The sequence below is a fragment of the Felis catus genome, chromosome A1 (assembly GCF_018350175.1).
Source record: "Felis catus isolate Fca126 chromosome A1, F.catus_Fca126_mat1.0, whole genome shotgun sequence".
Taxonomy (NCBI): Eukaryota; Metazoa; Chordata; class Mammalia; order Carnivora; family Felidae; genus Felis; species Felis catus.
Genome location: NC_058368.1, coordinates 2,076,085 through 2,086,359, shown reverse-complemented (window position 1 = coordinate 2,086,359; position 10,275 = coordinate 2,076,085). Strand labels below are relative to the sequence as shown.

Genomic DNA, 10,275 nt, shown 5'->3' with positions numbered 1-10,275 from the left:
TTCCGCCACCTTGGTGCTTTGCCAAACTCAGGTCTGTTTTCGAGAAGCTATGATGAAGGATGCGCCTTGACTTTCACGAAAACCTGTGATTTTGCAGGTCGTTTATACGTTGACTTGGTGAATATTTTGGTTGCTTCCCACTCAGGCCACTTCCTCAAAAAGAAGGTCTGTGAGGCCAAGCATACATGATCGAACCCAAGTTTTTACATTAGTATTCCACTTGTTTATACGTTTTCGTCTTATCACTACCAAGTGCCAGAAGTTTAAGAATAAACGGTCTTCAAACCAAATGTCAGTTAACTGTGTACAGTCACACAAGCCAATTTTTACATGAGAATAATTTAGCAGTTCAGTAGAAGTAGATAGTCTTATTTTTTAAATAAAATAAGAAAATATATTTAATTCTGCCTTCTAGATTTTGAAGGTGAAATGATAGCTCTCTGAGCCTAATTCCTGGGCACCGTTTAAAAACGGGGGCGCCGGGGTGGCTCAGTCGGTTAAGCATCTGACTCTGATTTCGGCTCCAGTCACGATCTCACAGATCGTGAGTTCAAGCCCCACATCAGGCTCTGTGCTGGTAGTGCGGAGCCTGCTTGAGATTTTCTCTCTCCCTCTTTCTCTCTGCCCTTCCCTCACTCGTTCTCTCTCAAAATAAATAAATAAACTTAAAAATAATTATGTTTCCCGGCCCACAGACCTGTGTTTAGACCACACAGTTTGCCCCCCGCCCCCAGAGCTGTCCCTTCTCTACTTCATTTGTTGTTTTTCATCGCTGCACTCGTCTGAACTTTGGATTCCAACCGAGCCCTGGATTTCGGCTTGACACCCTGGGAGCACTCTAGCCCTTGCTTTGTTAGTATATTACGTTGAACTTCTTACTGTTCTGTTGCTCCATGAAAAACATGCCAGTCATTATTCCTCTTGTCTGTGGGGCTCCCTCCATCCGTCTTTCCTGTTCCTTCTCTTCGCGGTTCCTGGCACAAAAGTGCTCAATGGATGCTATTGGCTGACATCCAGTCCTATCTAACCTTACTGAGTAGCACACCTCCAGAAACTCAGCACTACACTATTATGGTGTCCTGGGCATTTGAAAGAATATTGGAACGTTCACTGCCCTGATTTGTGGCTCGCATTCAGCAGCGGAGCAATGAAGGCAGCCGTAACTATGAAATTCATTTGCAGCTGAGCAGACGAGTACTTGCTTTTCGCACAAATGAAACCCCAGTCTTGCCAGCTGTGCTTGTTTCGTGGAACTTGCGTGTAATGACTGCATCACCAACTAACGCCCAGCACCGCCGGGGAATTTTCAGGGCTGAGCCCCTCGTGTACTGACGTTTGTCCTCTGTCAGCCCATTTGGTGTTTGTGATAATGCCCACTAGATAGGAGAACGATTTCCTGCAAGTGAGAGAGCAAATTCCTCCGAGCATTCCTCATGGTGTCAGGAATTGCTTCTCTCAAGGAAGGAATTGAAATCATTTGACCATCTCTCTGTACCCATAGTCTCAATTTCCTGACATTCAGAGAGTTTTTCAGTGACACATTCTGTTGGGCGTGTGAACTGACCCAACAGGGTGTTGCCTCACGGAACAGGCGGTGGGGAGCAGCCTGTCTGACCTCTTGTTTCCAGCTGAGATGGGGGCCACTGTGTGTGTGTGTGTGTGTGTGTGTGTGCATGCTTATTAAAGGATCGGGGTTGATTTTCATCAATTCAGGGAATTTTGTGATGAACGTAAAAACAAACCTTCAAAAAAGGTGAAATGGGGACGTAAGACTTTGGGATATCAACAAGTTTAAAGTCATCTTCTTTATGTTTCCAGTCTAACCTGTAAATCATGCTTCTTCTCTCTGAATAGCAGCACTCAAGGAAAACTAGGGTTATCCACGCATCAGAACCCTGAGTTTCAGAGATCCACCATAACACATTGCTCTACTCTTGCCAAATAAAATACTTGTCAGGCCTTAAAATGGCTTAGAGTTAATTCCACAGCTGGCATTTATGATGTTCGACTTGTGGCATTCCTTCCTAAGGTTAGGGAAATTCCATTCAAAGTCCCCAAATTCTTTTAGTTTTTTTTTTTCAGCATGCACAGCATGTAGAGTTTAATATGGCTAAATAGTTTTATATAAAAAAAAACAATTTAGTATCTACAGGATGTTGATCACAACTGTGCCTTACTTAAAAATCATAAATGCCTTTTTTAGATGTTCTGTTCACGATTCCTAAGAAAGCACAGCTATGGGCTATAATTGGTAGCATATGGTGCTATTACCTTCTGTAGAAATGCATTTCCCTCCCTAAATTTGATGTTAATAATTTGATTCATTAGGCTGAAGACTCACAGAAAGATTATTGACTTTATCCTCCCTTCTAGGATGTTCTTTTCACTCTTTTGAGATTTGGTAAGCTCTCGCTCTTCAAAAACTTTCCTTGAATCGAAAATTTACTTCTTCGACAACCACCTTGCATCTGCCGGGGGCTCCGCATACGTTGTGTCGTTTGGTCTTCCGATACCGTGAGACAGAAATGAATCCCTGCTTTCTAAATAAGAAAACCAAGGCTCTGAAGAGTTTTGAAGAAATTGATCAAGCTCTCACAAATAACCAGATATGTTGGCTCCACAGACAACACACCCACTGCCTCCTAGAGCAGAGGTTATATGTGTGCAATCCAGGTTCGGGAAAGACTCCGTGGAGGAGGATGGGGAGGTCTTTTTTTTTAATTTTTTTTTTTCAACGTTTATTTATTTTTGGGACAGAGAGAGACAGAGCATGAACGGGGGAAGGGCAGAGAGAGAGGGAGACACAGAATCTGAAACAGGCTCCAGGCTCTGAGCCATCAGCCCAGAGCCTGACGCGGGGCTCGAACTCATGGACCGCGAGATCGTGACCTGGCTGAAGTCGGACGCCCAACCGACTGCGCCACCCAGGCGCCCCATGGGGAGCTCTTTTAAATCAGGGTGATGGAAGCTTTCAAAGCAACGAGTAGAGAAAAGCACTAAGGATCAGAACCATTTGGAAAATAGACACACGACACAATTACCCGAAATCGTTCGACAATATTCATGCCTCACCTCTTCTGTGCCAGCCGTGTTCTAGGTGCTAAGGACCAACGAAGACTGACACAATCCCCGTCGTGGCTCAGTTGACAGTGGCAGGGTAAGGTCTCTCCTTCCTCCCCGCCTCTATTCATTCATAGCTTTCTCTTCCCGGAATCTCAAAAGCACATCCAGGGGACAAGACTCAGAGAGAAGTCTGGGGGCAGGTTCTGGCTGGTGGAGCATCTCAGAGCTGCGCTCGGGCATCGGTTCCCCAGAGTCTGTCTGGGTCCGGCCTGGGTCCCATCGCAGGCCGGAGGGGACGTGCTAACAGGCCGGCAGAGGTGCAGGGGGGGCTGTTGGGAAACAACCCACTTCCATCCGAACCACATCCTGGTCTTGTGGCCTCGGTCTTCACCTCCAGTCTTCTCACACACCTGCACCTGCCTGCCGTGCTCCTCTTACACAGGCAAGAACCAGCCTGGAGGAGAGCTCTTGACGGGCGAGGAGGGCTCCACACGGGCCAGGGTGCAGGGGGGAGGGAGGGGGAGAGGCCGAGGGAACAAAGGAGCTCCGAGGCTGGGTGCCCAGGGCCTGCAGGAGAGACAAAAGGTGGGGCACACGCGGTGTGGCTTAGACCCCGAGGTGGACAGGGGGCTGTGGGATTTGATGGATGCGAGGCCCCACCTTTCTCCCCACGGGCCCCACTGGACTCGGCGCATCAGCCTTGTAAGTGGGAGCCATGAACTAGTAAATCGGCCTGCATTTGGTTTCCAGATGTGTGTTGTTTCACCAGCATCGTCTTCACAAAAATTGACTGCGTACGTTTAGGCGAGGCACGCCACCCTCCCCCACCCCCCCATAAGGCCCCGGTGTTCGTTCTTTCTTATGAGGGTCCAAGCACAGGGTCATTTTACTCACCTTGTTGGTTTGCGGAGGCGTTTGCGTATCCCGGACTCTGTGGCGATCTCTGGGGGAGGTACCAGGAAAGCAGGAGTCGTTGATCCCCCTCCCTGCCAACGCCCGTGTAACCCAATGCCAAGTTGTGTCAGTCTTGCCTCCTCAGCAGCCCCATCAGCCAACCAATTTTTCATGCCCACTGCTGCGGCTCCGGGGTGAGGGTTGGCAACCTTTTCCTGAAATAAGCCAGAGAGCAAATATGTAGGCTTTACAAGCCATATGGTGTCCACCATAACTCCTCAAGTCTCGTATAGGGCAAAAGCAGCTACAGGTGGCAGCACATGATTGCATGAGTGTGGTCGCGTCCCAATAAAGCTTTATTCGTGGACACTGACATACGGATTCATGAAATATTCATGAATCATGAAATATTATTCTTTTTCTGGCCTCCCCCCTATTTAAAAATATAAACACCACTTAGCTCAGGGGCCACATAAAAACAGGCAGTGGCATAACAGACACGTGAAAAGATGCTCACCATCACTCCTCATCAGGGAAATACAAATCAAAGCCACACTGGGATAGCACCTCACACCGGTCAGAGCGGCTAAAATGAACAAGTCAGGAAACGACAGATGCTGGCGAGGAGGTGGAGAAACGGGAACCCTCTCGCACTGTTGGTGGGAATGCGAACTGGTGCAGGTGCTCTGGAAAACAGTGTGGAGGTTCCTCAAAAAATTACAAATAGATCTACCCTATGACCCAGCAATAGCACTGCTAGGAATTGACCCAGGGGATACAGGAGTGCTATGCATAGGGGCACTTGTTCCCCAATGTTTATAGCAGCACTTTCAACAATAGCCAAATTACGGAGAGAGCCTAAATGTCCATCAACTGGTGAATGGATAAAGAAGATGTGGTTTACATATACAATGGAATACTACTTGGCAATGAAAAAGAATGAAGCCTGGCCATTTGCAGCAACGTGGATGGAACTGGAGGGTATTATGCAAAGTGAAATAAGTCAGAGGACAGATATCATATGTTTTCATTCATATGTGGATCTTGAGAAACTTAACAGAAGACCATGGGGGAAGGGAAGAGGAAAAAAAATAGATACAGAGAGGGAGGGAGGTAAACCACAGGAGACTCTTAAATACAGAGAACAAACTAAGGGTGGATGGGGGGTGGGGGAGAGGGGAAAGTGGGTGATAGGCATTGAGGAGGGCACTTGTTGGGATGAGCACTGGGGTTGTATGGAAGCCAATTAGACAATAAATTATACACATAAAAAAAAAACCAAAACAAACAGGCAGTGCCTTAGATTTGGCCCATGGACCACGGTTTGCTGGCTTTGTTATGGGTTGAGTTGTGTCCCTCCAAATTTCAAACGTTGGAGTCCTAACCCCCAGTACCTCCACTGTGTGACCTTATTCAGAGATAGAGTCTTTGTAGTGGTTAAGATATAGAGAAAATCAACGAAAAGTTAATTCGTTCTTTGAAAAGATCGATAAAATTGATAAACCTCTGCCAGACGGATCAAGAGAAAAGAAAGAACACAAAGCTACCAGTATCAGGAATTAAAACGTGGACATCAAAACTACAGTTGTGTTTTAAGTTTATTTATTTTGGGGTGAGAGAGAGAGAGGGAGAGAGAATGAGTGGGGGAGGGGCAGAGAGCGAGGGAGACAGGGAATCCGAAGCAGGCTCCACACTCAGTGCAGGGCCCAACATGGGGCTCAATCCCATGACTGTGAGATCATGACCCGATTTGAAGTGAGGTGATCAGGTTGGACCTTAACCCAGTATGATTATATGTCCTTATAAAAAGGGGGAATTTGAACACAGTCACATACAGAGGAAGACCGTGTGAAGACACAGGGAGAAAATGACCACCGACAAGCTAAGGAATGCCTGAAGATTCCAGAAGCTCCTGGAGAGGCCTGGAACACATCCCCCCTCACGGCCCTCACTAGGAACCGACTCCATTGACCTGTCGATCTCAGATTTCTACCCTTCCTGACCAACCATGACAATACATTCTTGCCGTTTATTAAGCCGCCCGGTTTGTGGTAGGTGGTACTTTGTTAGGCAGCCTCAGCAAAGCCCTGCAGCCCTGCTCTGAGGAAGCACCATCATCTCTCACCTCTGCGAGCCCGGTGATGGCTTAAGCTCCTTCCCGACGGGCCCCGCCAGCTGCTTGCCACGCGGTGGCCAGAGTGATCATTTTACAATCATGTCAGTCCTCAGCTCAGATCTCCTCAGTGACTGCCCATTGCTTTGGGGTAGATACAGTCCCACATCCTTACACTTCCCAGGAGTCTGGCCCTGCCTGCCCTCCAAACTTCTCCTTTCAACTTCCCCCTCATACTCCTGCCACAGGCCCGTCCCAGGGCTGTGGTGTGGCCTCTTCCTCCATAACAATTAAAAGGGTATTTATGACTGTGTATAAAGGCAAATATAATCTAGGCTAGATCTATTATTACATTCACGTTTTTTCCCCGATTTTAAAAGAAGTTAAAATTAAAACTTTTTTCTGGGCCTGATGAAGAGGTTGCCCTGGCAGTGCCCTCTGCCTAGTGGTGAGGGGGACAGAAGAAGGGTTTAGGTCACCCACATCTCCTTCAGCCCCTCCAAGAAACTTGGGTGGCCCCAAAATCACTCCTATCAGCATCACCAAGAGGTGGTTGGTTTGGTGAAAACAATGAGGGTCCTTGCAGCAACAGCAGACTGGCTACAATCTTCACAAGGCATTTGTTAGCACAGTACCCCCCCCCAACCCCTACCTCTGCCTCTGCCCTCTGCCTGGTTACCTCCCACTCACCCTTTAGCTCTCTGATGTCATTCCTTCAGGAAGGGCAGCCCTGACTGCCACCCGTGCCCAGTAGGTAAGAGGAATTAGATTATGTGACACTTAATACTGTTTTGACCATGCATTTGTTTTGATGATGATTGATTTATGCCCCCCTCCTCCTCCTCGGCTGTAACTTCTATGATGATGGGGTCCTGTCTGAGTTTGTTCACCATTATGATCTCCATGCCCAACGCCGGGCCTGGAATTCAATATATGTGTGATAAATGAATGAATGACAAAGTATTTCTAATCCCTGAGATTCCACTTGAAGAGATTCGGCCCTGAATCTTAAAGGCTTTTCACCCCCTGAGTTCCCTTTAAAAGACAAATACTCAGTGGTTATCAGTTGCAGAGGAAATGCAGCATGAGAAGGGGCTCAGACATGGCTTCCTAAGGTGACCACACCTGGGACAAGCACTGTCCTGGGGACGTGGTGACATAGCGTTGGTTGCTTTCCATGAGGACCTCAAAGGATCTCCCCTCTTTTGACTTCCTTTTAGGTCCCACTCAAAAAAAGGACTTGGGCTCGGGCACCTATGTGATCCTATAGTATTTCTATTGCACTTTGTAATTAAAACTTAGTCTGGAGGAGAAAATTGAGAAATCTATCAAGAACAATTTTACAGTAACAGGGTGGACCCATAGTCCAATAGCCCTGTCTGTCGCAGGAGCACCAATGCTCTTTATTTTCCTGCTGGGAGCTCAGCCTTTCCTCCCCACCTGCTCTGCCTTCGGAGGGCTCTTTCTCTGAGTTTCTGGTCCAGTTGGCCTTCTGGCTTCTCCCTCTGTTTTCCTGCCACTTCTTTCCTTCCCAGCCAGATTTTATCTACAATTTCTCTAGATTTCTGTAGCTAGCTACGTTCAGTATTTGCGTAGTTGCACGCTCGCTAGAGAGATCTTCAACTCATATATAGTATACTATCTGCTAAATAAGGGCATACTGGGAGGGTATCGTGGAAGCTTAAAATCCAGCAAGAGCCTGGTAAAAACAAAATCTATCATTCTGACCTCTCAGTGTAAAAATCTGTTAGTTCAGCTCTGAGTTGTGATTTTTTAGTGGTTTCAGCTGTTCAGATAATATTTGCCTTTCCTCTTGACTTCTTAGGTTTCTAGTTCTGGGATCTGTGAAATTCATGTATCCATTGTCAAGGGAGCAATCGTCTCTAATATCTGAATCTTGCTTTATGCTTTCGCAGTGATTCTTTGAACATTGTAGCTTCATATCTTGGGATTTTTAGTAGTGTGTAAATGTTCTATCCATCTTGCTAGTTGCATCGTGGCATTTGTTCAGTATAGGTGGATATGAACATGTCACTTGATCTGGGGGAACTTTTTTTTTTAACACAGTTTTCTCTTTCTAAGTTTAAATATAATTTATATTCACCATTGTACTGTTTCCTCCCTCATAATTCCACCCTGGAAAAGAAACATTAAAATGCAGACTTAGTTCTTCATAAGGAAGCCAAATCCTGTTTGGTGTGAATGTAACTGATTATAATCAGCAATATTAAGAAACATAATACCTCGGGGGGTGCCTGACTGGCTTAGTCAGTAGAGCACGCGACTCTTGATCTCAGGGTCATGAGTTCCAGCCCCAGTTGGGTGTGGAGCCCACTTAAAAAAAAAAAGAAAGAAAAGAAAAAAAAAAAGAAACAGAATACTTTGGCTGTCAGCAACCATTTACAGGTAAACATGTCTCTTTATCCATTCTTATTTATTATTAACTCCCTAAAGTTCCAAGGTCTGCTTCTGAGGAAAGGCATGAAATAGAACTAATCGCAATTAATTATGTGATGGGAGTAATATTTTCTGTGAACTAAATATCCAAATGGTTTTGGGGCCACTGATGATAGTAAAGGAAAGGCCTTCGATTTCCGAGTTAGGATAATAATATTTAACGTAAGGGAAAAGAGAAGAGAAAGGGTACACTTACTACGGTTACTTTTCTTCTGCCACCTTTATAGGGTTTCCATTTGTTTAGTGATTACGTAAAAACAAAGCAAAAGAAAGCGAACGCAATGGTTGAGCAGCTCCTATGAACTGGGCAAGTGGCTACACACTGTGGCAGCTCCTTATACACACCTAAACCCACTCACCTCGAGGAGCTAGAAGTCTAACAGGAGAATTAGGACCCGTCTGCAAATACCCAGGATGCCAGACCATTTCTCACCAAGAGAGAAGTCCCACACAGTGCTGCTGGGAGATGAAAAGAAAGGAAAGTGGTCACTTCTTGCTTCAATGGTCAAGGAGAGCTTCTCGGAGACACTGAATCAGAAACTGTGTCTAATGAAGGAGAAACCCCACGAAGGAGACTGTGGCACTTTCCTATTGCTGCCCACGAATTCCACAAACTTAGTGGCTTAAAGCAACACAAATGTCTTGTGTGGTTCTGGAGGCCGGCACGGATCTCGATGGCAAACACCAAGGCATTATCAGGGCTGAGTTCTTTCCTGGGGACTAGGTGGGGGAGTCTGTTTCCCATCCACTTGGGCTGTTAGTGGAATTCAGTTCTTTCCAGTTGTGGGACTGAGGTTCCTGTTTTCTTGCTGGCTGTAAATCAGAGGCTTTGCAAAGCTTCTAGAGGCCACTGCATTCCTTGGATTGTGGCCCTTCCTCTGTCTCCAAAGCCAGCTGCAGGTCAAATCCTTCCCATCTGCCTTCTTCCACTTCTTAGGACCCTTTTAATTACCCTGGGCCCCACCTGAATAATACAAAATAATCTCCTCATCTCAATATCTGTAACTTTAATCACATCTGCGCTGTCCCTTCCACCATGTGGGGTGACACATTCTCGGGCTCCAGGCATTATGGTGTGGCCATCTTGGGGGGGGGGGCATTCCGCTACCTCCCATATGGGGGTCGGATTTCAACCAGGAGAGAAACTGGGGAGAAGACAGCCAAGCTTGGCGAGACTTGGCAAGACACGATGTGGAGCCAGATTCCAAGCAGGAGGTCTAGGGCACACCTACATGCACACACAGAGTCCAAGAGTGCAAGAGAAGCCTGGAAGGACCTTTTTCCACTTCATCGCGGAGGGCGTCGATTATCAGAGAGTCTAGGCCTTGTTCGGTAGGCAGCGGGGAGCCCCTAGAGGTTTCTGAGTAGGCTGTGTGTTAGGAAAACTAATGTGGCTTCGGGCTGCGAAGAATGGGTGGGAGACAGAAGAAACTGAAAGTAGGGGGGCCCATGTGGGCCCAGGTGCTGGCCTACAAAGGAGAGGGAATGGACACGCTGGGGTCTCCTAGCCCATCCTGCCCCTGTGCTGCGGGCCTTCTCTTCTGACCCGCCAGGTGGGAAGGTAATAACCCTGTGCTTCCTCAAGTCACTAATTGTGTGCTAACCTATTACAGCAGCAGACTTCGCCCATTGAAAACGAGCCCCGCCCCCGCCCCAACGTTCCTTGTCCTCCAACGACTTTCACTTCCTCACCTTTCCAACTGCCTGTCCCAGAATCTGCTTTGGTCTTTGCTGCCTCACTCGACGGG

At 47.0% G+C, this 10,275-nt stretch overlaps 1 long non-coding RNA gene across 1 annotated transcript; it reads right to left on the bottom strand.

Moving 5' to 3' along the window:
• Positions 1-2,852: 2,852 nt before the first annotated feature.
• Positions 2,853-10,155, bottom strand: LOC123380672. The gene is made up of 3 exons (XR_006586747.1): positions 8,887-10,155; positions 3,958-4,172; positions 2,853-3,630 (listed from the first exon to the last, which is right to left on the bottom strand). It is a non-coding gene; the product is annotated as an uncharacterized LOC123380672 (long non-coding RNA).
• Positions 10,156-10,275: the final 120 nt, after the last annotated feature.